The sequence below is a fragment of the Pongo abelii genome, chromosome 5 (genome assembly GCF_028885655.2).
Source record: "Pongo abelii isolate AG06213 chromosome 5, NHGRI_mPonAbe1-v2.0_pri, whole genome shotgun sequence".
NCBI classification, from domain to species: Eukaryota; Metazoa; Chordata; class Mammalia; order Primates; family Hominidae; genus Pongo; species Pongo abelii.
The window spans coordinates 86818799-86845508 of NC_071990.2; positions in this window are offsets into that span (position 1 = coordinate 86818799).

The following is a 26710-nucleotide window of genomic DNA, read 5'->3' on the forward strand; positions in this document are numbered from 1 at the left end:
GGTCTCCTGACCTCGTGATCCGCCTGCCTCGGCCTCCCAAAGTGCTGGTATTACAGGCATGAACTAGTATGCCCGGCCTTCTTTTTTTTTCTTAAAACCCACATCCTGCCAACTTTCTAATTTTTGATGTAGAGATTTAGTATTATAAACTTTCCTCTTAATACTGTTTTAGCTGTTTCTCAGAGATTTTGGTGTATTGTATCTTTGTTTTCATTAATTTCAAGAAATTTCTTGATTTCTTCCTTAATTTCATTCTTATCTAAAGTCATTCAGGAGCGGATTATTTGATTTCCATGTATTTGTATTGTTTAAGATATTACTTGGTATTAATTTCTTTTCTGTTTTTTCCACTGTGGTCCAAGAGTATGGTTGATATGATTCCGGTTTTTAAAGTTTGTTGAGAATTCCTTTACAGCCAAACATGTGATCAATCTTAGAGTATGTGCCATGTGCAGGTGAGAAGAATGTATATTCTGTTGTTGTTTGTGAAGTGTTCTGCAGATGTCTGTTGTGTCCATTTGGTGAAGTATCAGGTCTAGGTTTCAAATGTATTTGTTAGTTTTCTGTCTTGATGATCTGTCTGACCCTGCTAGTGAGGCATTGAAGTCTCTCACCATTATTGTGTAGTTATCTAGGTCTCTTTATAGGTCCCTGAGAACTTGTTTTATGAATCTGTGTGCTCCAGTGTTGGGTACATATATATTTAGGATAAACTCTCTTGTTGAATTGAACCCTTTATTATTGTGTAATGCTTTCTTTGTCCTTTTTGATTGTTGTTGGTTTAAAGTGTAGTTTTTTTTCTCTAAAGTCAGAATAGTACCCCCGGCTCTTTTTTTGTTTTCTGTGTGCTTGATGGATCTTTCTCCATCCCTTTCTTTGTGTCTATGGGTGTCATTATGTGTGAAATTTCCATGTCAACCTCTCTAGCAAGGTTGGAAAATTTTTGTAAACAATATCCTCAAATATGTTTTCCAAGTCACTGATCTCTCTTCCTCTCTTTCTGGAATGCCTATATGTCATAGGCTTGATCTCTTTACATAATTCCGTATTTCTTAGAGGTTTTATTTATTTAAAACATTCTTTTTACTTTATTTTTTTTCTGCATGCATTGATTCAAAAAAGTGGTCTTTAAGCTCTGAGATTCTTTCCTCAGTTTGGTCTATTCTGCTGTCAATATTTCTGATTGTATTATAAAGTTCTTGTAGTGATTTTTTTCAGCTCCAGAAGATCAGTCTGGTTCTGTCTTAAAATGTCTTTATCTTTCAGCTCTTGTATCATTTTATTGGATTCATTAGATTGCTTGGATTGGGTTTTAAATTTCTCCTGAATCTCAATGATCTTCATTGTCATCCAGATTCTAAATTCTGTGTCTGTCATTTTAGCCATTTCAGCTTGGTTAAAAATCATTGCTTGGGAGCTAGTGGAAATAAGAAGACTCTCTGGCTTTTAAAGTTGCCAGAATTCTTGCACTGGTTCTTTTTCTATTTGTGTGTGTTGCTGTTCCTTTAATCTTGAAGTTGCTGTCCTTTAGATGGGGCTTTTTGCTTTTATGTTCTTTGGTGCCCTTGAGGATTTGAGTGTGGTATAAGTCGTCTGTAGTCAACTGGCTTCATTTCTGGATAATTTTAGGGATCCAAGGCTCAGCTAAGCACTCTTGGGCTCATGATCTAACCCTAGAGGACTGGGACAAAGCCCATAGCTATTTTTGTGGCCCCTGAAGGTTATACACTTGCTGTGCTGCAGGGACCAAGATGTTGCAAGTCCACTGGCAACAACGCTCTGTTGGAGGGTGCTGACAAAAGCACTTTTGCAGGGTGGCAGGGGTTTCTGATTTCTGTGCACACTAATGATAGGGCAGTGGTGGGTCCTGTGTACATGTGTGCCAACAGCAAGGTGGCAGCCAATTTAAGGCCAGGCACAGTGGCTCATGACTATAATCCCTGTGCCTAACAGCCAGTGTGAAAGGATTACTTGAGGCCAGGAGTTTGAGACAAGCTTGGGAAATATACTAAGATCCCATTTCTACAAAGAAAAAAATAGTTGGGTGTAGTGGTGTGCACCTGTAGTAGTAGCTACTCAGGACTCTGAGGCAGAAAGTTCACTTGAGCCCAAGAGTTTGAATCTGCAGTGAACTGTGATTACACCACTGGGTGATGGAGCGAGACCCTGTCTATGAAAAACATACAAATAAAAATAATTTAACCTAATCCCTAAATTTAAAAAGCCTTTTCTTCTCTCCAATTTTTCGGTGACTGAAAGAATCACTACTATTTTTTATTTTGCCATTGAATTCCAGTTTTATACTTCTTTGATTATTCAGATATTCTCTTTATATATAGAATAAATTTTCCTCTTAAGAATTCAGCTTTCATTTTAATCAAGATTATACGTGTTTATTTTTTAAAGAGTTGGGTATTTCTACTGCACTTAGGAAAAACAGAAGACCTCTAAACACTTTACCCAAAGTTCTTCAAGAGGCAACTACTTTCAACTGTTGGCTAATTGCTTTTGTTTTATGTATACCATTACAGAACACATAATTATACTGTAATTTTTTTGAGTTGATGGCATTTTTTTTTATTTTTTTATTTTTATTTTTATTTTTTTCTTTTATTATTATTATTATTATTATTATACTTTAGGTTTTATGGTACGTGTGCCCAATGTGCAGGTAAGTTACATATGTATACATGTGCCATGCTGGTGCGCTGCACCCACCAACTCATCTAGCATTAGGTATATCTCCCAATGCTATCCCTCCCCCCTCCCCCCAACCCACAACAGTCCCCGAAGTGTGATGTTCCCCTTCCTGTGTCCATGTGTTCTCATTGTTCAATTCCCACCTATGAGTGAGAATATGCGGTGTTTGGTTTTTTGTTCTTGCGATAGTTTACTGAGAATGATGATTTCCAATTTCATCCATGTCCCTACAAAGGACATGAACTCATCATTTTTTATGGCTGCATAGTATTCCATGGTGTATATGTGCCACATTTTCTTAATCCAGTCTATCATTGTTGGACATTTGGGTTGGTTCCAAGTCTTTGCTATTGTGAATAATGCTGCAATAAACATACGTGTGCATGTGTCTTTATAGCAGCATGATTTATAGTCCTTTGGGTATACACCCAGTAATGGGATGGCTGGGTCGAATGGAATTTCTAGTTCTAGATCCCTGAGGAATCGCCACACTGACTTCCACAAGGGTTGAACTAGTTTACAGTCCCACCAACAGTGTAAAAGTGTTCCTATTTCTCCACATCCTCTCCAGCACCTGTTGTTTCCTGACTTTTTAATGATTGCCATTCTAACTGGTGTGAGATGGTATCTCATTGTGGTTTTGATTTGCATTTCTCTGATGGCCAGTGATGGTGAGCATTTTCTCATGTGTTTTTTGGCTGCATAAATGTCTTCTTTTGAGAAGTGTATGTTCATGTCCTTCGCCCACTTTTTGATGGGGTTGTTTGTTTTTTTCTTGTAAATTTGTTGGAGTTCATTGTAGATTCTGGATATTAGCCCTTTGTCAGATGAGTAGGTTGCGAAAATTTTCTCCCATTTTGTAGGTTGCCTGTTCACTCTGATGGTAGTTTCCTTTGCTGTGCAGAAGCTCTTTAGTTTAATTAGATCCCATTTGTCAATTTTGGCTTTTGTTGCCATTGCTTTTGGTGTTTTAGACATGAAGTCCTTGCCCATGCCTATGTCCTGAATGGTATTGCCTAGGTTTTCTTCTAGGGTTTTTATGGTTTTAGGTCTAACATTTAAGTCTTTAATCCATCTTGAATTGATTTTTGTATAAGGTGTAAGGAAGGGATCCAGTTTCAGCTTTCTACATACGGCTAGCCAGTTTTCCCAGCACCATTTATTAAATAGGGAATCCTTTCCCCATTGCTTGTTTTTCTCAGGTTTGTCAAAGATCAGATGGTTGTAGATATGTGGCATTATTTCTGATGGCTCTGTTCTGTTCCATTGATCTATATCTCTGTTTTTGTACCAGTACCATGCTGTTTTGGTTACTGTAGCCTTGTAGTATAGTTTGAAGTCAGGTAGCGTGATGCCTCCAGCTTTGTTCTTTTGGCTTAGGATTGACTTGGCGATGCGGGCTCTTTTTTGGTTCCATATGAACTTTAAAGTAGTTTTTTCCAATTCTGTGAAGAAAGTCATTGGTAGCTTGATGGGGATGGCATTGAATCTGTAAATTACCTTGGGAAGGATGGCCATTTTCATGATATTGATTCTTCCTACCCATGAGCATGGAATGTTCTTCCATTTGTTTGTATCCTCTTTTATTTCCTTGAGCAGTGGTTTGTAGTTCTCCTTGAAGAGGTCTTTCACATCCCTTGTAAGTTGGATTCCTAGGCATTTTATTCTCTTTGAAGCAATTGTGAATGGGAGTTCACTCATGATTTGGCTCTCTGTCTGTTATTGATGTATAAGAATGCTTGTGATTTTTGCACATTGATTTTGTATCCTGAGACTTTGCTGAAGTTGCTTATCAGCTTAAGGAGATTTTGGGCTGAGACAATGGGGTTTTCTAGATATACTATCATGTCATCTGCAAACAGGGACAATTTGACTTCCTCTTTTCCTAATTGAATACTCTTGATTTCCTTCTCCTGCCTAATTGCCCTGGCCAGAACTTCCAACACTATGTTGAATAGAAGTGGCGAGAGAGGGCATCCCTGTCTTGTGCCAGTTTTCAAAGGGAATGCTTCCAGTTTTTGCCCATTCAGTATGATATTGGCTGTGGGTTTGTCATTAATAGCTCTTATTATTTTGAGATATGTCCCATCAATTCCTAATTTATTGAGAGTTTTTAGCATGAAGGGTTGTTGAATTTTGTCAAAGGCCTTTTCTGCATCTATTGAGATAATCATGTGGTTTTTGTCTTTGGTTCTGTTTATATGCTGGATTACATTTATTGATTTGTGTATATTGAACCAGCCTTGCATCCCAGGGATGAAGCCCACTTGATCATGGTGGATAAGCTTTTTGATATGTTGCTGGATTCTGTTTGCCAGTATTTTATTGAGGATTTTTGCATCAATGTTCATCAAGGATATTGGTCTAAAATTCTCTTTTTTTGTTGTGTATCTGCCAGGCTTTGGTATCAGGATGATGCTGGCCTCATAAAATGAGTTAGGGAGGATTCCCTCTTTTTCTATTGATTGGAATAGTTTCAGAAGGAATGGTACCAGCTCCTCCTTGTACCTCTGGTAGAATTCGGCTGTGAACCCATCTGGTCCTGGACTTTTTTTGGTTGGTAAGCTATTGATTATTGCCACAATTTCAGCTCCTGTTATTGGTCTATTCAGAGATTCAACTTCTTGGTTTAGTCTTGGGAGGGTGTATGTGTTGAGGAATTTATCCATTTCTTCTAGATTTTCTAGTCTATTTGCATAGAGGTGTTTTTTTTAAATGTTATTTTTAAAAAATTATTTCAATAGTTTTGGGGCAACAGGTTGTGTATGGTTATATGGATAAGTTCTTTAATGGTGATTTCTGATATTTTGGCACACCCATCACCAAGTGGTGTACACTGCACCCAATTTTTAGTCATTTATCCCTCACCCCCCACCAAACTTCTGGAGTCCCCAGGGTCCATTATATCATTCTTATGCCTTTGCATCCTCGTAGCTTACTTGTCTCTCACTTTTAAGTGAGAACATGTGATGTTTGGTTTTTTATTCTTGAGTTACTCAGAGTAATGATCTTCAGCTCCATCCAGGTTGCTTCAATTGCCATTATTTTGTTCCTTTTTATGGCTCAGTAGCATTTCATGGTATGTATATATTTATTTATATATATATAATATATATAATTGGTATACATATTATATTTATATATATATTACATTTTATCTATTCACTCATTGGTTGATGGACATTTAGGCTGGTTCCACATTTTTGCAATTGCAAATTGTGCTGCTATAAACATGTGTGTGCAAGTGTCCTTTTCATATAACTACTTTTTTTCCTCTGGGTAGTTACCAGAGTGGAATTGCTAGATCAAATAGACAGTTCCATTTCTTTTTACCACATCCATGCCAACATCTTTTAATTTTGATTTGTTGATTGTGGCCATTCTTGCAGGAGTAAGGTGGTATTGCATTGCATTGTGGTTTTGATTTGCATTTCCTTGATAATTAGTGATATTAATCATTTTTCATATGTCTGTTGGTCACTTGTATGTATATATTTTTTGAGAATTGTCTATTGATGTCCTTAGCCCACGTTTTGATGGGATTATTATTATTATTTTTTCTTGGTAATTTTTTTTAGTTCATTCTAGATTCTGGATATTAATGCTTTGTGGGAAGCATAGTTTGTGAATATTTTCTCCCCCTCTGTGGGTTGTCTGTTAACTCTGCTGATAACTTCTGTTGCCGTGAATAAGCTTTTTAGTTTAATTAAGTTGTATTTACTTATCTTTGCTTTTGTTGCATTTGCTTTTAGGTCCTTAGTCATGAACTCTTTGCGTAAGCCAGTGTCTAGAAGAGCTTTTCCAATGTTGTTTTCTAGAATTTTTGTTGTTTCTGGTCCTGGATTTAAGTCTTCGATCCATCTTTAGTTGATTTTTGTATAAGATAAAAGAGATGAGGATTCAGTTTTATTCTCTTACATGTAGCTTGCCAATTATCCCAGCACCATTTGTTGAAGAGTTTCTCCTTTCCCGACTTTGTGTTTTTGTTTGCTTTGTTGAAAATCAGTTGGCTGTATTTGGCCTTACTTTACTCTTCTCTTCCCTTCTCTTCTCTTCTCTTCTCTTCTCTTCTCTTCTCTTCTCTTCTCTTCTCTGCTGTGCTCTGCTCTTCTCTTCTCTTCTCTTCTCTTCTCTTCTCTTCTCTTGTCTTCTCTTCTCTTCTCTTCTCTTCTCTTCTCTTCTCTTCTCTTCTCTTCTCTTCTCTTCTCTTCCCTTCTATTCTATTCTCTTGGTCTATGTGCCTGTTTTTATACCAGTACCATGTTGTTTTGGTAACTATAACCTCATTGTATAGTTTGAAGTCATTTAATGCGATGCCTCCAATTTATTGTTTGTATTCACTCTTGCTTTGGATACGCAGGCTCTTTTTTGATTCCATAAATATTTGAGGATTGTTTCTTCTAGTTCTGTGAAGAATTTTGGTGGTATTTTGATGGGAATTGCATTTAATTTATAGATTTCTTTTAGTAGCATGGTCATTTTTACAATAGTGACTCTACCCATCCACGAGCATAGGATGTGTTTCCATTTGTGTCATTTATAAGTTCTTTCAGCAGTGTTTTGTAGTTTTCCTTGAACAGATATTTTACCTCTTTGGTTAGTTATATTCTAAGTATTTTCTTTTATCTTTGCAGCTGTTGGAAAATGAGTGGAGTTCTTGATTTGATTCTCAGCTTGGTTGCTGTTGGTGTATAGCAGTGCTACTGATTTGTGTAACTTAATTTTTTATCCTGAAACTTTACTGAATTTATTTATCAGATCTAAGAGCTTTTTGGATGAGTCTTTAGTGTTTTTTAGGTATACAATCATATCATTAGCAAACAGTGACAGTTTGACTTCCTCTTTACCAATTTAAATGCCCTTCATTTCTTTCTCTTGTCTGATTGCTCTGGCTAGGACTTCCAATACTATGTTGAATAGAAGTAGTGAAAGTGGAAATCCTTGCCTTCTTCCAGTTCTCAGGGGGAATGCCTTCAACTTTTCCCCATTCAGTATAATATTGGTTGTGGGTTTGTCATAGAGGGCTTTTATAACCTTAAGTACGTTTCTTCTATGCTGATTTTGCTGAGGGTTTTAATCATAAAGGGATACTGGATTTTGTCAAATGTTTTTCCTGTGTCTATTGAAATGATCATGTAATTTTAGTTTTTTTTATTATACTTTAAGTTTTAGGGTTCGTGTGCACAATGTGCAGGTTTGTTACATATGTATACATGTGCCATGTTGGTGTGCTGCACCCATTAACTCATCATTTAACATTAGGTATATCTCCTAATGCTATCCCTCCCCCCTCCCCCCACCCCACAACAGGCCCCTGTGTGTGATGTTTCCCTTCCTGTGTCCACGTGTTCTCATTGTTCAATTCCCACCTATGAGTGAGAACATGCAGTGTTTGTTTTTTTGTCCTTGTGATAGTTTGCTGAGAATGATGGTTTCCAGCTTCATCCATGTCCTACAAAGGACATGAACTAATCCTTTTTTATGGCTGCAAAGTATTCCATGGTGTATATGTGCTACATTTTCTTAATCCAATCTATCATTGTTGGACATTTGGGTTGGTTCCAAGTCTTTGTATTGTGAATAGTGCCACAATAAACATATGTGTGCATGTGTCTTCATAGCAGCATGATTTATAATCCTTTGGGTATATACCCAGTAATGGAATGGCTGAGTCAAATGGCATTTCTACTTCTAGATCCCTGAGGAATTGACTCACTGACTTCCGCAATGGTTGAACTAGTTTGTAGTCCCACCAACAGTGTAAAAGTGTTCCTATTTCTCCACATCCTCTCCAGCACCTGTTGTTTCCTGACTTTTTAATGATTGCCATTCTAACTGGTGTGAGATGGTATCTCATTGTGGTTTTGATTTGCATTTCTCTTAGTTTTTAATTCTGCTTATGTGATGTATCATATTTGTTGACTTGCATATGTTAAACCATCCCTGCATTCTTGGTATAAAACCCACTTGATCATGGTGGATTATTGTTTTGATATGCTACTGGATTCAGTTACCTAGCATTTTGTTGAGAATTTTTGCATCTATGTTTATCAAAGATATTGGTCTGCAGGTTTTTGTTGTTGTTATTGTTGTTGTTATGCCCTTTCCTGGTTTTGGTATAAGAATAATACTGGCTTCACAGAATGATTTAGGGAGAATTCCCTCTCTTTCGATTAGTACCACTTCTTTGAATGCTTGATAGAATTCAGCTGTGAATTCATCTGGTCTTGGACTTTTTTTGTTGGAAATTCTTTTATTACCATTTTAATCTTCCTGCTATTTATTGGTCTATTCAGAGATCCTATTTCTTCCTGTTTAATATGGGAGGGTTGTATATTTTCAGGAATTTGTCCATATTTTCTAGGTTTTCTAATTTGTGTGCATACAGGTTTTCATAGTAGCCTTGAAGGATCTTTTGTATTTCTGTGGTATTGGTTGTAATATCTCCCATTTCATTTCTAATTGATCTTATCTGAATCTTCTATCTTATTTTATTGGATCATCTTGCTAATGGTCTATCAATTTTGTTTATCTTTTCAAATAACTAGATTTTTGTTTCATTTATCTTTTGTGTTTTTTTTTTGTTTTGATTTCATTTAGTTCTGCTCTGATCTTTATTACTTCTTTTCTTCTGCTGGGTTTGGGGGTGGTTTGTTCTTGTTTCTCTAGTTCCTTGAGGTGTGACATTAGATTGTTTATTAGTGCTTTTTTAGACTTTTTGATCTAATCATTTAATGCTATAAACTTTCCTTTTAGCACTGCTTTTGACATATCCCAGAGGTTTTGATAGGCTGTCTCACTATTATTATTCAGTTCAAGGAAATTTTGATTTCATTTTTGACCCAATGATTATTCAGGAGCAGGTCATTTAATTTTTAATGTATTTGAATGGTTTTAAGGGTTCCCTTTTGGAGTTGATTTCCAATTTTATTCCACTCTAGTCTGACAGAGTACTTGATATATTTTGATTTTCTTAAATTTGTTGAGACTTGTTTTGTGGCCTGTCATATGATCTGTCTTGGAGAATGTTCCCTGTGCTGATGGATAGAATGCATATTCTGCAGTTGTTGGGTAGAATGTTCTGTAAATATCTGTTAAGTCCATTTGTTCTCTGGTATAGTTTAAGTCCATTGTTTCTTTGTTAAGTTTCTGTCCTGAAAACCTCTCTAGTCCTGTCAGTGGAGTATTGAAGTCTCTCACTATTATTGTGTTGCCCTCTATCTCATTTCTTAGGTCTAACAGTAATTTCTTTATAAATTTGGGATCTCCAGTGTTAGGTGCATATATATTTAGGTTTGTGATATTTTCCTGTTGGACAAGGCCTTTTGTAATTATATAATGTTGTACTTTGTTTTTTTTTTTAACTGCTGTTACTTTAAAGTCTGTTTTGTCTGAGACAAGAATAGCTACTCTGGCTCAATTTTGGTGTCTATTTATATGAAATATCTTTTTTCACCCCTTTATTTTAAGCTTATGTGAGTCCTTATGTGTTAGGTGAGTTTCTTAAAAACAGCAGATACTTGGTTGGTGAATTTTTATTCATTCTTCCATTCTGTACCTTTTAAGTGGTGCATTTAGGCCATTTACATTAAATATTAATATTGAGATGTGAGGTACTATTCTGTTCAACATGCTAGTTGTTGCCTGAATACCTTTCTTTTTTTTCATTGTGTTACTATTTTATAACCCCTGTGGGATTTATGCTTTTTGGAGGTTCTATTTTATTGGACTTCAAGGTTTTGTTTTAAGATTTAGAACTCCTTTTAGCAGTTCTTATAGTGCCAGCTTGGTGGTAGTAAATAATCTCAGGATTTGTTTGTCTGAAAAAGACTATATCTTTTCTTCATCTATAAAGCTCAGTTTCATGGGATACGAGATTCTTGGCTGATAATTGTTTAAGAAGGCTAAATATAGAACTGCACTCCCTTCTAGCTTGTAGGGTTTCTGCTGAGAAATCTGCTGTTAATCTGATAGGTTTTTTTTTTTTATGTAGGTTACCTGATGTTTTTTCCTCACAGCTCTTAAGATTCTTTCCTTCATCTTGACTTTAGATAACCTGATGACTAGGTGTCTAGGTGATGATCTTTTTGAAATGAATTCCCAGGTATTCTTTAAGCCTTCTCTATTTGGATATCTAGATCTGTAGCAAAATCAGAGAAGTTTTACTTGATTATTCTCTCAAATAAGTTTTCCAAATATTTAGATTTCTCATCTTCCCTGGGAACACCAAATATTCTTAAGTTTCATTATTTAATATATCTCAAACTTCTTGTAGGCCTTTATTTATCTTTTCTTTTTCTTAGTTGAATTGGGTTCATTTGAAAGCCTTATCTTTGGGGGGCATGGCCAAGATGGCCGACTAGAAACAGTGGCAATTGGAGGCTCCCATCAAAAAGAACCATAATTAGCATGTGAATACTTCACAGGCAACCAAGGTATCCAGGTTCTTTCATCAGAACTAGTTAGGTGGCTGGCATAATCCATGGGAAGGAAGGAAGAGCAGTGTGGTGTGTTGGCCCACCTGAGGGCCACACAGGGCATGAGAGCTCCCAACCCCCAGCCAAGGGAGGCAGAACTTCAACTTCAGCCAGAGGCTCAGGGTCAGAATCTGGATTTCCCTGGGCCTAAGCCCCTGGGTGAGGGTTGGTCAGAGTCTCTGTGGACCAGCAAACTTAGCCTTCCATCCTGGTAGTTCTGAGGAATCTGGGCAGCCCAGATGAGTGGGTTTCCCCCCAGCAAAGCACACCCCCTCCAACAAGGGAAAAATTCATTAAATGGGTCCTGTTCCCCATGCAAGCCACTGGGTGAGACCCTCCAACAAGGGTTGTGAGACACCTGATAAAGGAGCAATCCTACTGGAATCAGGTTGGTGACCCTTGAGTTTTCAGATCCCAGAAGAAGGAGCAGGCAACCACCTTTGCTGTTCTACAGCTTCCCTGAGTGATGTCTGTAGGCATGGGAGTGAACCAGATGAATAGGACCTGAAGTGAACCCCCAGCAAAGTGCAGCACCCCTACAGAAGAGAGATCTAACCATTGAAAGAAAAGCAAACAAATGGAAAGCAACAACAACAGCCTCAAAAATGATGAAAAAGTTCCCACAAAAACCCCATCCAAGGGTCAGCAGCCTCAAAGATAGAAATTAGACAAACTCACAAAGATGAGAAAGAATCAATGAAAAAAATGCTGAAAACCCAAAAGGCCAGAGTGCCTCTTCTCCTCCAAATGATTGCAATGCCTCTCCAGCAAAGGCACAAAACTGGACATGGGATTAGGTGGACAAATTGACAGAAGTGGGCTTCAGAAGATGGGTAATAAAAAACTATGCTGAGCTAAAGGAGCATGTTCTAACCCAATGCAAAGAAGCTAAGAACTTTGATAAAAGATTAGAGCTGCTAACTAGAATAACCAGTTTAGAGAAGAACATAAATGACTTGATGGAGCTGAAAAACACAGCACAAGAACTTCATGAAGCATACACATATATTAATAGCCAAATCGACGAAGCAGAAGAAAGGATATCACAGTTTGAAGACCACCCTGCTGAAATCAGGCATGCAGGCAAGATTAGAAAAAAGGATGAAAAGGAATGAACAAAGCCTCCAAGAAACAAGGGACTTAGTAAAAAGACTGAACCTCCAATTGATTGGTGTACCTGAAGGAGATAGGGAGAATGGAAACAAGATGGAAAACACACTTCAGTATATTATCCAGGAGAACTTCCTCCACCTAGCAAGACAAGCCAACATGCAAATTCAGGAAATACAGAGAACACCACTATAATACTCTACTAAAAGATTAACCCTAAGGCACATAATCATCAGATTCTCCAAGGTTGAAATGAAGGAAAAAATATTAAGGACAGCCAGAGAAAAAGGCCAGGTCACCCTCAAAGGGAAACCCATCAGACTAACAGTGGATCTCTCAGCAGAAACCCTACAAGACAGAAGAGACTGGGGGCCAATATTTAACATTCTTAAAGAAAATAATTTTCAAACCAGAATTTCATATTCAACCAAACTAAGTTTCATAAGCCAAGGAGGAATAAAATCCTTTCCAGACAAGCAAATGCTGAGGGATTTTGTCACCACCAGGCCTGCCTTACAGGAGCTCCTGAAAGAAGCACTAAATATGGAAAGGAAAAACTGGTACCAGCCACACAAAAACACAATAAAAGATAAAGACCAGTGAAGCTATGAAGAAACTGCATCAACTAGTGTACAAAATAACCAGATAGCATCATGATGACAGGATCAAATTTACACATAGCAATACAACCTTAAATGTAAATGGGCTAAATGCCCCATTTGAATAAGACAGACTAGCAATTGGATAAAAAGTTAAGACCCTTCAGTGTCCTATATTCAGGAGACCCATCTCATGTGCAAAGACACACATAGGCTAAAAGTAAAGGGATGGAAGAAATTTACCAAGCTCCTAGTCTCTGAAAAAACAGACTTTAATGAATATCAAAAAAGACAAGGGCATTACATAATGGTAAAGGGAATAATTCATAAAAAAGCTTAATATTCTACATATATATCTACCCAATACAGTAGCACCCAGATTCATAAAACAAATTCTTAGAGACCTACAAAGAGACTTAGACTCTCGTACAATAATAGTGGGAGACTTTAACACCCCACTGTCATTATTAGATCAATGAGACAGAAAATTAACAAGGATATTCAGGACTTGAACTTAGCTCTGGTTCAAGTGGACCTAAGAGACATCTACAGAACTCTCCACCCCAAATCAACAGAGTATACATTCTTCTCAGTGCCATATGGCACTTAATCTAAAATTGACCACATAATTGAAAGTAAAACACTCCTCACAAATGAAAAAGGACTGAAATCATAACAGTCTCTCAGACCACAGTGAAATTAAATTAGAACTCAGGACTAAGAAACTCACTCAAAACCACACAATTACATGGACATTGAACAGCTGCTCCTGAATGACTCTTGGCTAAATAATGAAATTAAGGCAGAAATAAATAAGTTCTTTGAAACCAATGAGAACAAAGAGACAACATACCAAAATCTCTGGGACACAGCCAAAGTAGTGTTAAGACAGAAATTTATAGCACCAAATGCCCACATCAGAAAACTAGAAAGATCTCAAATTGACCCCCTAACATAACAATTAAAAGAGCTAGAGAGGCAAGAGCAAACTAATCCAAAAGCTAGCAGAAGACAAGAAATAACTAAGATCAGAGCAGAATAGAAGGAGATGGAGACACGAAAAATCCTCTAAAAAATCAATGAATCCAGGAGCTGTTTTTTTTTTTTGAAAAAAATAACAAAATAGACAACTAGCTAGAGTAATAAAGAAGAAAAGAAAAAAGAATCAAGTAGGCACAATTAAAAATGATAAAGGAGATATGACCACGGACTCCACAGAAATACAAACTACCATCAGAGAATACTATAAACACCTCTACATAAATAACCTAGAAAATCTAGAAGAAATGGATAGATTCCTGGACACATACAGCCTCCCAAGACTAAAGGAGGAAGAATTTGAATCCCTGAATAGACAAATAACAAGTTCCGAAGTTGAGGCAGCAATTAGTAGCCTATCAACCAGAAAATAAAATAAAAGCCCAGGACCAGACAGATTCACTGCTGAATTCTACCAGAAGTACAAAGAGCAGCTGGTACAATTCCTTCTGAAACTATTCCAAACAATTGAGAAGGAGGGAATCCTCCCTAACTCATTTTATGAAGCCAGCATCATCTTGATACCCAAACTGGGCAAAGGCACAACCATAAAAGAAAACTTCAGGGCAATATCTCTGATGAACATTGATGGGAAAATCTTCAACAAAATACTGGCAAACAAAATCCAGCAGCACATCAAAAAACTTATCCACCACGATCAAGTTGGCTACATCCCTGGGATGCAAGACTGGTTCAACATATGCAAATCAATAAATGTAATCCATCACATAAACAGCACCAAAGACAAAAACCACTTGGTTATCACAATAGATGCAGAAAAGGCCTTTGATATAATTTAACATCCCTTCATGTTAAAAGCTCTCAATAAACTAGGAATTGATGGACCACATCTCAAAATAATAAGAGCTATTTATGACAAACCCGTAGCTAATATCATACTGAATGGGCAAAAGCTGGAAGCATTCCCTTTGAAAACAGGCACAAGACAAGGATGCCCTCTCTCACCACTCCTATTCAACATAGTATTGGAAATTCTGGCCAGGGCAATCAGGCAAGAGAAAGAAGTAAAGCGTATTCAAATAGGAAGAGAGGAAGTCAAATTGTTTCTTTTTACAGATGACATGATTTTGTATTTAGAAAACACCATCATCTCAGCCCAAAAACTCCTTAAGCTGATAAGCAATTTCAGCAAAGTCTCAGGATACAAAACCAATGTGCAAAAATCACAATCATTCCTTTACATCAACAATAGATAAGCAGAGAACCAAATCATGATTGAACTTCCATTCACACTCTGGGAATCACAGATTTTCAGCTTTCTTGTGGAGTTTGCAGCAGCAGGCTACTTCTTTCAAAGGTCTGTGAATTCTTTTTTTTTTTTTCTGGTATGTTCTTGTGGTGGTTCTTGGAGCAAAAGTTCACATAGTGAGCCTCCACACACTGTCTGTCCATCCAAGTGGGAACTGCACATTAGTACTGTCTCCTATCCACCATTTTCTTCAAGTTATCTCCATTTTAAGTTTTTTAAACATGCATTTAAGCTATACAAATTATAGTATTAGACACTGCTATAACACACTATATTGTGAGATATAGTTATTTCTTTTCTTAAAAATATATGGGTTCACGTGCAGTTGTGTACCATGGATATATTACATAATGGCAAAGTCTGGACTTTTAGTGTATCGATCACTTGAATAGTGTACATTGTACCCAATATGTAATATTTTGTTCTACACCCCTTTCCACATTTTCACCTATTGTAGTTTCTAATGCCTATTATTCTACTATGTATGTCCATGGGTAGCAGTTATTTAGCTTCCACTTATAAGTGAGAACATGTGGCTTTTGACTTTCCATTCCTGAGTCGTTTCAGTTAGAATAGCCTCTAGTTCCATCCATGTTGCTGCAAAAGTATTGATTTATTTCTTTTTTTATGGTGGAGTAGTTTTCCATGGTGTGTGTGTGTGTGTGTGTGTGTGTATCACATTTTTTATTCAGTCATCTGTTGATGAACACTTAGGTTGATTCCATGACTTTGCTAATGTGAATAGTGTTCTGATAAACATATGAGTGCAGGTGTATTTTTTATATAATAATTTCTTTTCCTTTGGGTAGACAAAGAGTAGCAGGATTACTGGATTAAATAGTAGTTTTATGTTTAGTTCCTGAGATATCTTTACACAGTTTTTCATAGAGGTTGTACTAATTTACATTGCCACCAACAGTGTATATGTGTTCCCTTTTTTCCACATCCTCACCAACATATTATTTTTAGACATTTTAATAATAGTAATTATGATTGGTATAAGATAGTATCTCACTGTGGTTTTATTTTGCATTTCTATGATAATTCATGGTGTTGAGCATTCTTTTCATATGTTTTTTGGCTGCTTTTGTCTTCTTTTGAAAAATGTTTGTTCATGTACTTTACCCACTTTTTGATGAGGTTATTTGTTTTTTTCTTATTGAGTTCCTTGTAGATTCTACATATTGGTTTTTTTGTCAGATGCATTGTTTGTGGATATTTTTCCCATTCTGTAGGTTGTCTTTACTCTGTTGATTATTTCTTTCACTGTTCAGAAGCTTTTTATTTTAACTACATCCCATTTGTGAATTTTTGTTTATGTTTCATTTCCTTTTGAAGGGTTAAACAGGATTTTTTTTTTTGCCTTGGCCAAAGTCCAGAAACATTTTTTCAAGGTTTTCTTCTAGGATTTTATAGTTTGAGGTCTTACATTTGAATCTTTAATTCATCTTGCATTAGTTTTTGCATATAGTGAGAGATAGAGATCTAGTTTCATTCTTCTGCATATGACAATCCAGTTTTCCCAGCACCATTTATTGAATAGGCTGTCGTTTTCCCAGTTTAGATTTTTGTCAACTTTGTCACAGATAAATTGGTTGTAAATACATGGCTTTATTTCTGGGTCATTTACTCTGTCCCATTGGTTTTTATGTACATTTTTACACCAGTGCCATGCTGCTTTGGTTATTACAGCCATGTAGTATAATTTGAATTCAGATAAGTGATGGCTCCAGTTTTGTTCTTTTTGCTTAGAATTACTTTGGTTATTCACATACATACTTGGTTTTATATAAATTCTAGCACTGTTTTCTTCTAATTCTGTGAAAAAACACATTGGTACTTTGATGATTGCATTGAATTTATAGATTGGTTTGTGTAGTACACTTATTTTAAAAATATTGGTTCTTTTGATCTGTTGCATGGGACTCTTTTTTCCATGTGTTTGTGACATCTGTGATTTCTTTCATCAGTATTTTGTAGTACTTCTTATGGAGATCTTTCACCACCTTGGTTACATGTATTCCTAGACTTTTTTGTAGCCATTAGAAGAGAGATTGAGTTGCTGATTTAGTTATCACTTTGATTGTTATTGCTGTATGATAATACTGCTTCTGATTTTCTCATGTTGATTTTGTTTCTTGAAATTTCACCAAAATTATTTATCAAATCTAGGAGTCTTTTGGAAGAATCACTAGAGTTTTCTAGGTATATGATTATATCATCTATGAATAGAGAAAATTTAACTTTCTCTTTTCCAATTTGAATGCCTTTTATTTATTTCTATTGCCTGATTGCTTTAGCTAGCACTTTTAATACTATGTTGAACAGAAGTGGTGACAGTGAGCATCCTTGTTTTGTTTCAGTTCCTAGGGGAATGGTTTCTATTTTTTCCTGTTTAGTATGATATTGTCTATGAGTTTGTCATATATGGCTATTATTATTTTTAGAAATGTTCCTTCTATGTCTAGTTTGTTGCATGTTTTAATCATAAAGGAATAATGAACTTTATCAAAAGACTTCTGCATCTATTGAAATGATCATATCATTTTTAAAAATTATGAGGTGAGTTACATTCATGAAATTGCATATGGTGAACCATCCCTGCATTCCTTGGATAAAATCCACTTGATTGTGGTATATTATCTTTTTGATATGCTGTTGATTTTTTTTTTTGGCTAGTATTTTGTTGAGGTTTCTTGCATTTATATTCCTCAGGGATATTGGCCTGTAGTATTCTTTCTTTATTGTTTCCTTGCTAGTCTTTGGTATCAGGGTGATGCTGGCTTCATAGAACGAGTTAAGAAGAATTAGATTCCTTTATTTTTGGAACAGTCTCCGTAGGATTGGTATCAGTCCTTCCTTGTACATCTGGTAGAATTTTGCTCTCAATCTGTCTGGATTTGAACTTTTGTTGGGGATAGACTTTTTTATTACTGATTCAATCTTAATAGTCACCATTGATCTGTTCAAGATTTTTATTTCTTTCTTGTTCAGTCTTGGGAGGTGTATATTTACAGGAATTTATTTTCTCTAGGTTTTCTAGTTTATGTGCATAGAGATGCTCATAGGACTTGCTGGTGATCTTTTGTGTTTCTGTAATATCAGTTATAATGTCACCCTTATTATTTCTGATCATGCTTATTTGAATCTTTTCTCTTTTCTAGCTAGTGGTCTATCAATTTTGTTTATCTTTTCAGAAACCAACTTTTTACTTCATTGATCCTTTTATTGTTTCTTTGGTCTCAATTTCTTTTATTTCTTCTCTGATCCTTGCTATTTCTTTTCTTCTGCTGGCCTTGGGTGTGGTTTGTTGTTTTTCATGTTTCTTGAGGAGCAACATAAGGTTGTTAATTTGTAATCTTTGCATATTTTTGATGTACACTTTTAATGCTGTAAACTTCCCTTTAGCATTGGTTTTGTTGTATCCCAGAAGTTTTGGTATTTAGTGTCTCTATTTTCATTTGTTTCCAAAATTTTTTAAATTTAAGCTTTAATTTCATTATTGACCCATTGGTCATTCAGGAGCAGGTTGTTAAATTTCCATTTATTTGTATAGGTTTAAGGTTCCTCTAGGTATTGATGTCTAGTTATATTCCACTGTGGTCTGAAAAGATACTTGATATGATTTTGATTTTTTAAAATTTATTGAGACTTGCTTTGTGGCCTAGCATATGGTCTCTTTTTGAGAATGTCCTATGTGTACAAAAGAAGAGAATGTATGCTCTGCCATTGTTGAATAAATGTTCTGTTAATGTCTGTTGGGGCCATTTGGTTTAGAGTTCAATTTAAATCCAGAATTTTTTTGTTGATTTCCTGCTTTGTCAGTGTGGTGTATTGTTTTGTTGTCTAACTTTTTCCTTAGGTCTAATCATACTTGTTTCATGAAGCTGGGTGCTCCAGTATTGGGTACATATATATTTCAAAATTTTTTTAACATGGCTGACTTAAAGTCTGTTTCATCTGAAGTAAGTATAACTATTCCCACTTGATTTTGGTTTTCATTTGAATGGAAGAATCCTTTTCCACCTTTTAACTTTGAGTCTCTATATGTTTTTACCACTTGGGCGGGTTTCTTGTATAAATCACATGATTGGATTTTGTTTTTTTAATCCATTCCTTCAGTCTATATCTTTTAAGTGGGGCAATTAGTTAATTTATGTTCAAGGTTGATATTGATATGTTGGTTTTTTTCCTGTCATAATGCTAATTATTACCTAGCTGCTTTACATGCTTGATTATGTAATTGCTTTATAAGATTTGCAAGTTTTATACTTTCATGTATTTTTGTGATGATGAATATCGCCCTTTTGATTCCATGTTTAGATCTCTGTTGAGCAGTTTTTGTAGAACTAGTCTAGTGGTGACATATTCCCTTTTTGTTTCCTTGTCTGTGAAAGATATAATTTTCTCTTCATTTATGAAGCTTAGTTTAGCAGGATACAACATTCTTGGCTGGCATTTTTTTTTTTTTTTTTAAATTTAAGAAAACTAAAAACAGGACCTCAATTTCTTCTGGCTTGTAAGTTTTTTTCTGAGAAGTCTGCTGTTAGTCTGATAACATTTCCTTTTCAGATTATTAGATTCTTCTCTCTCTGCTTTTAGAATTTTTCCTTCATGTTGACTTTTAATAGTCTGATAATTATATGCCATGGTGAGGTTTCTTGCAGTGTGTCTTTCAGGAGTTCTCTGAGCTTCTTGTATTTAAATGTCTAAATCTCTAGCAAGACTAGGGAAGTTTTTCTGAATTATTCTCTCAAATAGGTTTTCCACACTTTTTCCTTTTTCTTTTTCTGTCTCTGGAATACATACAACTTGTACGTTTGGATGCTTTATGTAATACCACATTTCTCAAAGGTTTTGTTTATTTCTAAAAATTCTTTTTTCTTTTTTTCTGACTCAGATAATTTGAAGGATCTGTCTTTCAGTTCTCAAATTCTTTCTTCTGCTTAGTCCAGCATATTGTGAAAGTTCTCAGTTGTATTTTGTAATTAATTTTTTTATTTTCAGAAGTTGTTTAGTTTTGCTGTTTTCAAATAATAGCCATCTCTTTGTTCATTTTCGAATAGTTTTTCTGATATATTGTATTTCAACTTTCTCTTGGATATCATTGAACTTCTTTAAAATTAATATTTTGAATTCTTTATCTGATATTTCAAAGATTTCATTTTGATTAGAATCCATTTCTAGAGAGTTAGTATGATCCTTTGGGTGTGTTGTAATACTCTGTTTTTTCAGAATTGTTTCTGTGATTTCTTCTCATCTGGGTATACTATCTTTTCTTCTTCTTCTTTTTTAAATGACTGTTGTTTAGATGGAATTTCCTTTCTCTCCTTGGGGAGGGAAAAGTGTATGTTGTACAGGGTCCTTTGGCTCTATTTCTAGGTGTTTTCAGTGGCAAAGATTTTTTTATAAATTCCTTGGTTATGTGTACCCTCTGTATTTTATCTTTCTCAAATGCTAGTTGTAATAGTGATGCACTGGAAATGTAAGCAGGTTTACTGGCTCTTGTGAGGAGGGGTAAACATTTGAAGTCTCAGGAAGCTTGTATCATTTCCCCAGTGCTGTTCACTTGTGTCAGCACGTTTTCTATGGGCTTTTGCAGATCAGTCCTCAGGCAAGTAGGTGATGTTTACAGATAAGTCTGCTTCAGCAGACTCAGATGGGCATACACTTGACCTTTATTTACCAGGAGCAGCTCTCAGTTGCCTCAAGCAATGGGGTGATGTTCGGAATCCACTATCAGCTCTCTGCTCATCTCAGGATGTGGGGAACAAGCTGGGAGGGCCAGGTGGAATAGGCCTGCCCACAGGTTCCCTAATGGAAAGTGCAAGCATCAGCTCCAGTGGAAGTTTTAGTGGTAAGACACCAAGTACCCAGTGATGTGTCTGAGCATGGAGTGGAGAAACTTCTACTTCCACAATTCTCTGCACAGGAAGGGAGGGGCAGCCTATCCTCCTAATCTAGACCCATGGGTGCTCCAAATCCCTAAAAATATTTCTGGATATGAGTGGAGAGTGCATCACTGCACGAAGTTATCTATGTGAAAAGGAAGGGGTAGCTCAGGCTTCTAATCCATGTGAGCAGGTGTGTTGAATGCCTGGAAATATGTCTAGGCATGGAAGAAAGGAAGCAGCACTGAACCAAGTTCTTTGCAAGGGAAAGAAGGTGTGGCCCAAAGTCCCAATCCAGGTGAGCAAGAGTGATATCTGCCACCCTATTCCGCCTCAGAGCCAGTTCAGCTCACTCCCCTGACTTACCAAGGTAGCAGGTGGGGCCATTCAACAATGACACATGTAAACTGGTCCCAGGTTGCCAAGCTAGACCTGGCTGCAAATCTCACAACCCAAGAGAAACTATGACTCCAGCAGCTGTCTTCCCACTCCAGTCCTGTGATGAGAGAGGACCCAATTCCAGCCCAATCCCAGCATGTTCCATACTCTCCACTGAATTCTGGCTGAGAGAGTCTCTTTTCTAGAGCAACTTCTCCAACTCTGGCCCAAGACTAAAATGCCTAAGGTGGCCACCACTCCCAGGTTCCCAAACAATGATTTACTTTGTATGAGCCTGGATGGAAAGTGTCATTCTCTTCTTCATCCCTGGCCTGTGAAAATGCCTGTATCATATGTAACAAACCTGCATGTTGTGCACATGTACTCTAGAACTTAAAGTATATATATATAAAATGCCTGTATCTTTTCCCAGTATGCTTCACTCTCACTATATTTCTGCCTCTCCCTAAGGTAGCTCTAAGGCTTTGGAGAAGCAAGGTGCTCTCCTATGGCTTGGGTGTATCAATCCATAGTGGAAAGGTGAATCACAGAGGGAGACTCTCTGCCTCTCTCATATCCTGTGGTCTCACTCACTTCCCTTTGCAAATTAATAAATTGTTTTTGGTTAGTTGAGATTATCCTGGATTCTTACCCTCAGTATCCAATGGCTCAGCAAGACATTTCTTCTGAACACATAAGGTCTTATCCTAAGAGGAATTATGATGAGTCCATGTTTCTGTCTTGTTACACAGTGGTGTCCTCTTCTCTCTTTTCATCTTTGCTTTTCCAGATTATTGTGGGCCTTGCTTTTATTTTATTTTACTGTGATTCTTATATATATATATCAATGGTCCATAAATTTTTCTAAACAACAAGGCAGTTTTCACTCTTTACAAGAGGTTTGCAAATATATATTCTTGGTGCTTTGTTTTTTGTGAGTCAGTAGATTGATTTTGGTGAATTATCACAGAGCCATAGATGAATCTAAGGTCCCTATTAACCCTAGGTCATGCTATCATATGACCCAACAATGTGAAATAGAAATAAGTAGACTTTATTTCATTCTTGTCCATGTAGCTATTAAATACCAGGCCACAAAATAGTATGTTCTTCAATGACTGTTTTTGACACCAGAGAGCAACTGTAGAATCTTATCTTTCTTCTTTTTAGTTTGTTCTGGTCTATGGTCATATCAATGGATGGTAATTATTCCATCTTTACCTGTAATAAAAAACCAGACTGAATGGAACTGTACATCCAGTGCAATGATAAAAAATCTTTGCTTTGGCTGCTAATGCCTAGTACTATAGAGACAATAGTAGTAATGAGGTATATGAGAGCAAGTGTTGTACTCCCCAGGACTTATGTTAATTGTCCCTATATTTTTCTCAGAGTTAGTCAAGGCATTTATTAATCACCATGAAGTTAGTGTTGTATCTACTCTGGTAAAAAAAAAAATAAATGCACAATGTGGCCTCTAGTTGCTTTGTTTTCCTTTCTTTATATTTTTAGAAAGGAGTAGCTCATTCAGGCAACTGAAGTTCTCTTGATCTTTATATAGTGACTAGATGCAGTAAAGGATAATGCAAGGATGCAGAATTCATTTTGTTATTTCTAGACCTATTTGGGCTTCAAAAACAGTACGAAAAAAATTGCTTTAAATTACTGTGCATATTGAAGATTAAGACCATTTACACATTGATCACCTAAGACATAAGATGGAGGTTTTTTGGTCATCTAAGAGCTAAGCTAACAGTTATTGTATGATTACCATATACTGGTACATAACATACATTTTAAATCTCAGTTAACCTTTATAATAATCTTTTAAGTAGGTCATTTTATTATCCTTAATTTATAGGTGAGAGATAGGCTGAGTGATTACATAAAGAGTTCAAAGTGAAATGTCTCAGAAGTAGCAAGAAGAGCTGGAATGCAAGTCCAGGCAGCTCTACTCCAGAGCCTACATAGTAGAATAGAATGATCAAATCAGTTTAGCTTCTGCACTGAACCTAGTGGCAGATTGAATAAATGGGTATGATTAGTTGATTTCTAGGTGCCTATTTTTTATTTATTATTATTATACTTTAAGTTCTGCAGTACATGTGCAGAACATGCAGGTTTGTTACATAGGTATACACAGGCCATGGTGGTTTGCTGCACCCATCAACCCATCATCTACATTAGGTATTTCTCCTAATGCTATCCCTTCCCTAACCCCCCACTCCCCAACCACTGACAGGCCCTGGTGTGTGATATCCCCCTTCCTGTGTTCATGTGTTCTCATTGTTCAACTCCCACTTATGAGTGAGAACATGTGGTGTTTGGTTTTCTGTTCATGTTAGTTTGTTGAGAATGATGGTTATTTCTAACCAAAGGCAATAGCATCTAGCACTTTGTGGGCCTGTATCCAATAAATGCTTTTTCTATGTCCAGAAGTCTTCACTGTCTCAGATTGCTTTCAAAGTTTATCTAGACTGCTCTCTACTTTCTTTCTAGTTCTATGCTTCTTGAAATAGACATCTCATGTTCAGGACTATTTTATTAGTTGCCATGGGTCCTTTCTCCCCAATATGTAAAGCATTTGAGGCATTGGGGAAAACGGAGAATGTATTAGATATTAGATAATAGAAGCAGGGTTTTTTTTGTTTTGTTTTGGTTTTGGTTTTGGTTTTTGACAGACTCTCACTCAGTCGCCCAGGCTGTAGTGCAATGGCATGATCTTGGCTCACTGCAACCTCTGCCTCCCAGGTTCAAGAAATTCTCTTGCCTCAGCCTACCAAGTAGCTGGGATTACAGGTCTGAGCCACTATGCACGGCTAATTTTTGTATTTTTGTAGAGATGGGGTTTCACCATGTTGGCTAGGCTGGTCTCGAACTCCTGACCTCAGGTGATCCGCCCTCGTCGGCCTCCCAAAATGTTGAGATTACAGGTGTGAGCTGCCACACCTGGCCTAGAAGTAGGTTTTAATGAAAAGTAGCTGTGTTTTATAAACCTCAGGAAGAGTCTGAAAGAAAACTGTGTGGTAAGCAGTCAGCAGCCCACTGGAACCAGAGCCCTGTACTTAGAAAGACCTGTGATTTCCCAGTGGCTAGAAATATTTTAATTGGAAGGCTTATTCAGTGCAGATGGCTTACAGCACCCAGCTGTGCCTGAATAGCTTTGATAGACACTTGAGTTGTCAGTTAATGCACTGCTTTATGTGCAAATAATTAGCTTTACTCACTATTCCTTTTGATGGCTTACATTGCCAGAAATTGTCATGTTCCATTGTATTATTTTGTTTTTAATCATATTTTGATTTAGCTTGGTTATGAAAGCCAAAAAATGTGCCATTATGCTATTGTTGATTCAAATTTAATATGTCCATATTATTTGGTGGTGCTTGTTATGTATTTGTCTGTAGACTGCAGATTAGAGTCCTTGGATATTAACTTTCCTACTAGAAATTCAAGACTTTTTTAAATCTAGAAAACATAATAATGAGTAGAGGAAATAATTAGAAATGTCTTTTTTTTTTTTTTTTTGGTCAGAAGAGAAATCAACAACAATTGTTGTTTTTACCATGATGTTAATGCAGGATTAATTGTTACTCCATCAGGAATACAGATGTACCCCTAAACAAATGATTACTTCGATTCAATCCATTTTGCTGTCTCTCTTACATGAGAGCAGAAGGAGTGGTGCTGGATGTGCAGATCACTGTGATTCTGATCTGCACCAGGTAGAAAGCGGGAGAACAGAGTGGTTAGGCACACTCATGCCTAGCCATGCTGCCTCTGTTTGAATTGCAGCTCTGATACACACTACAGTAAGCCCAGTGCAAATTATTTAACTGCTGTTTTCAGTTTCCTATTCTGTAAAATGAGGGTGGTAAAATGAATACCCAAATAGGGTGGTTATAATAATTACATTAGATAATACACAAGTAATTTTCTTTGAAGAGTGCCCAGCATATTGTAAGCATGCAATAGGTTTTAAGCGTATAATAGTAGTACAGCAACTGTATACAAGAACTGAATTCTTGTATGTACCATACAAGTGCAATTCTATACCATACCAGTACCATTGTGCCATGACAATATACCATACCAGTGCAATTCTAGGTGGATGGGTACGGAAGAAAATAGGGATAATAATTGTTAAATTTTTATTTTTATTTTTAGTTTTTGTGGGTACATAGTAGGTATATATATTTATGGGTTACATGAGATATTTTGATACAGGCATGCAATATGTAATAATCACATTATGTATAATGGGATATTCATCACCTCAAGCATTTATCCTTTGTGTTATAAGCAATCCAGTTGTACTCTTATTTATTCTAAAATGCATAATTAAATTATTTTTGACTACAGTCACCCTGTTGTGCTAGAAAATACTAGGTCTCATTCTTTCTTGCTATTTTTTTTGTACCCATTAATCCTTCCCACAGCTCCCACCCCCTCTTACCTGTTACATTTCCCAGCCTCTGGTTACAATCCTACTCATTATCACCAGGAGTTCAATTGTTTTAATATTTAGCTCCTACAAATATTTGAGAACATGAGATGATTGTCTTTCTGTGCCTGGCTTATTTCACTTAAAATAATGATGTCCAATTCCATCCATATTGTTGCAAATGATAAGATCTCATTCTTTTTTGTGGCTGAATAGTACTCCATTATGTATATGTAGCACATTTTTTTAATTCATTCATCTGTTGATGATGCACATGTAAGTTGTTTTCAAATCTTGGCTATTGTGAATAGTGCTGCAATAAATACAGGAGTGCAGATATATCTTTGATGTGCTGATTTCCTTTCTTTGGGGTATATACCTAGCAGTAGGATTGCTGGATCATATGGTAGCTCTATTTTTTGTTTTTGAGGAGCCTCCAAACTGTTCTTCATAGTGGTTGCACTAATTTACATTCCCCAAAACAGTGTACAGGGGTTCCCTTTTTTCTGCATCCTCACCAGCATTTATTATTGCCTGACTTTTTGATAACAGCCATTTTAACTGGAGTGAAATGATATCTTATTGTAGTTTTGATTTGCATTTCTTTGATGATCAATGATGTTGAGCACCTTTTCCTATACCTATTTGTCATTTGTACATCTTCTGTTGAGAAATGTCTATTCAGATGTTTTGCTCATTTTAAAATCAGGCTATTAGATTTTTTCCTATTGAGTTGTTTGAGTCCCTTATAAATTCTGCTTATTAATCCCTTGTCAGATGCATAGTTTGCAAACATTTTCTCA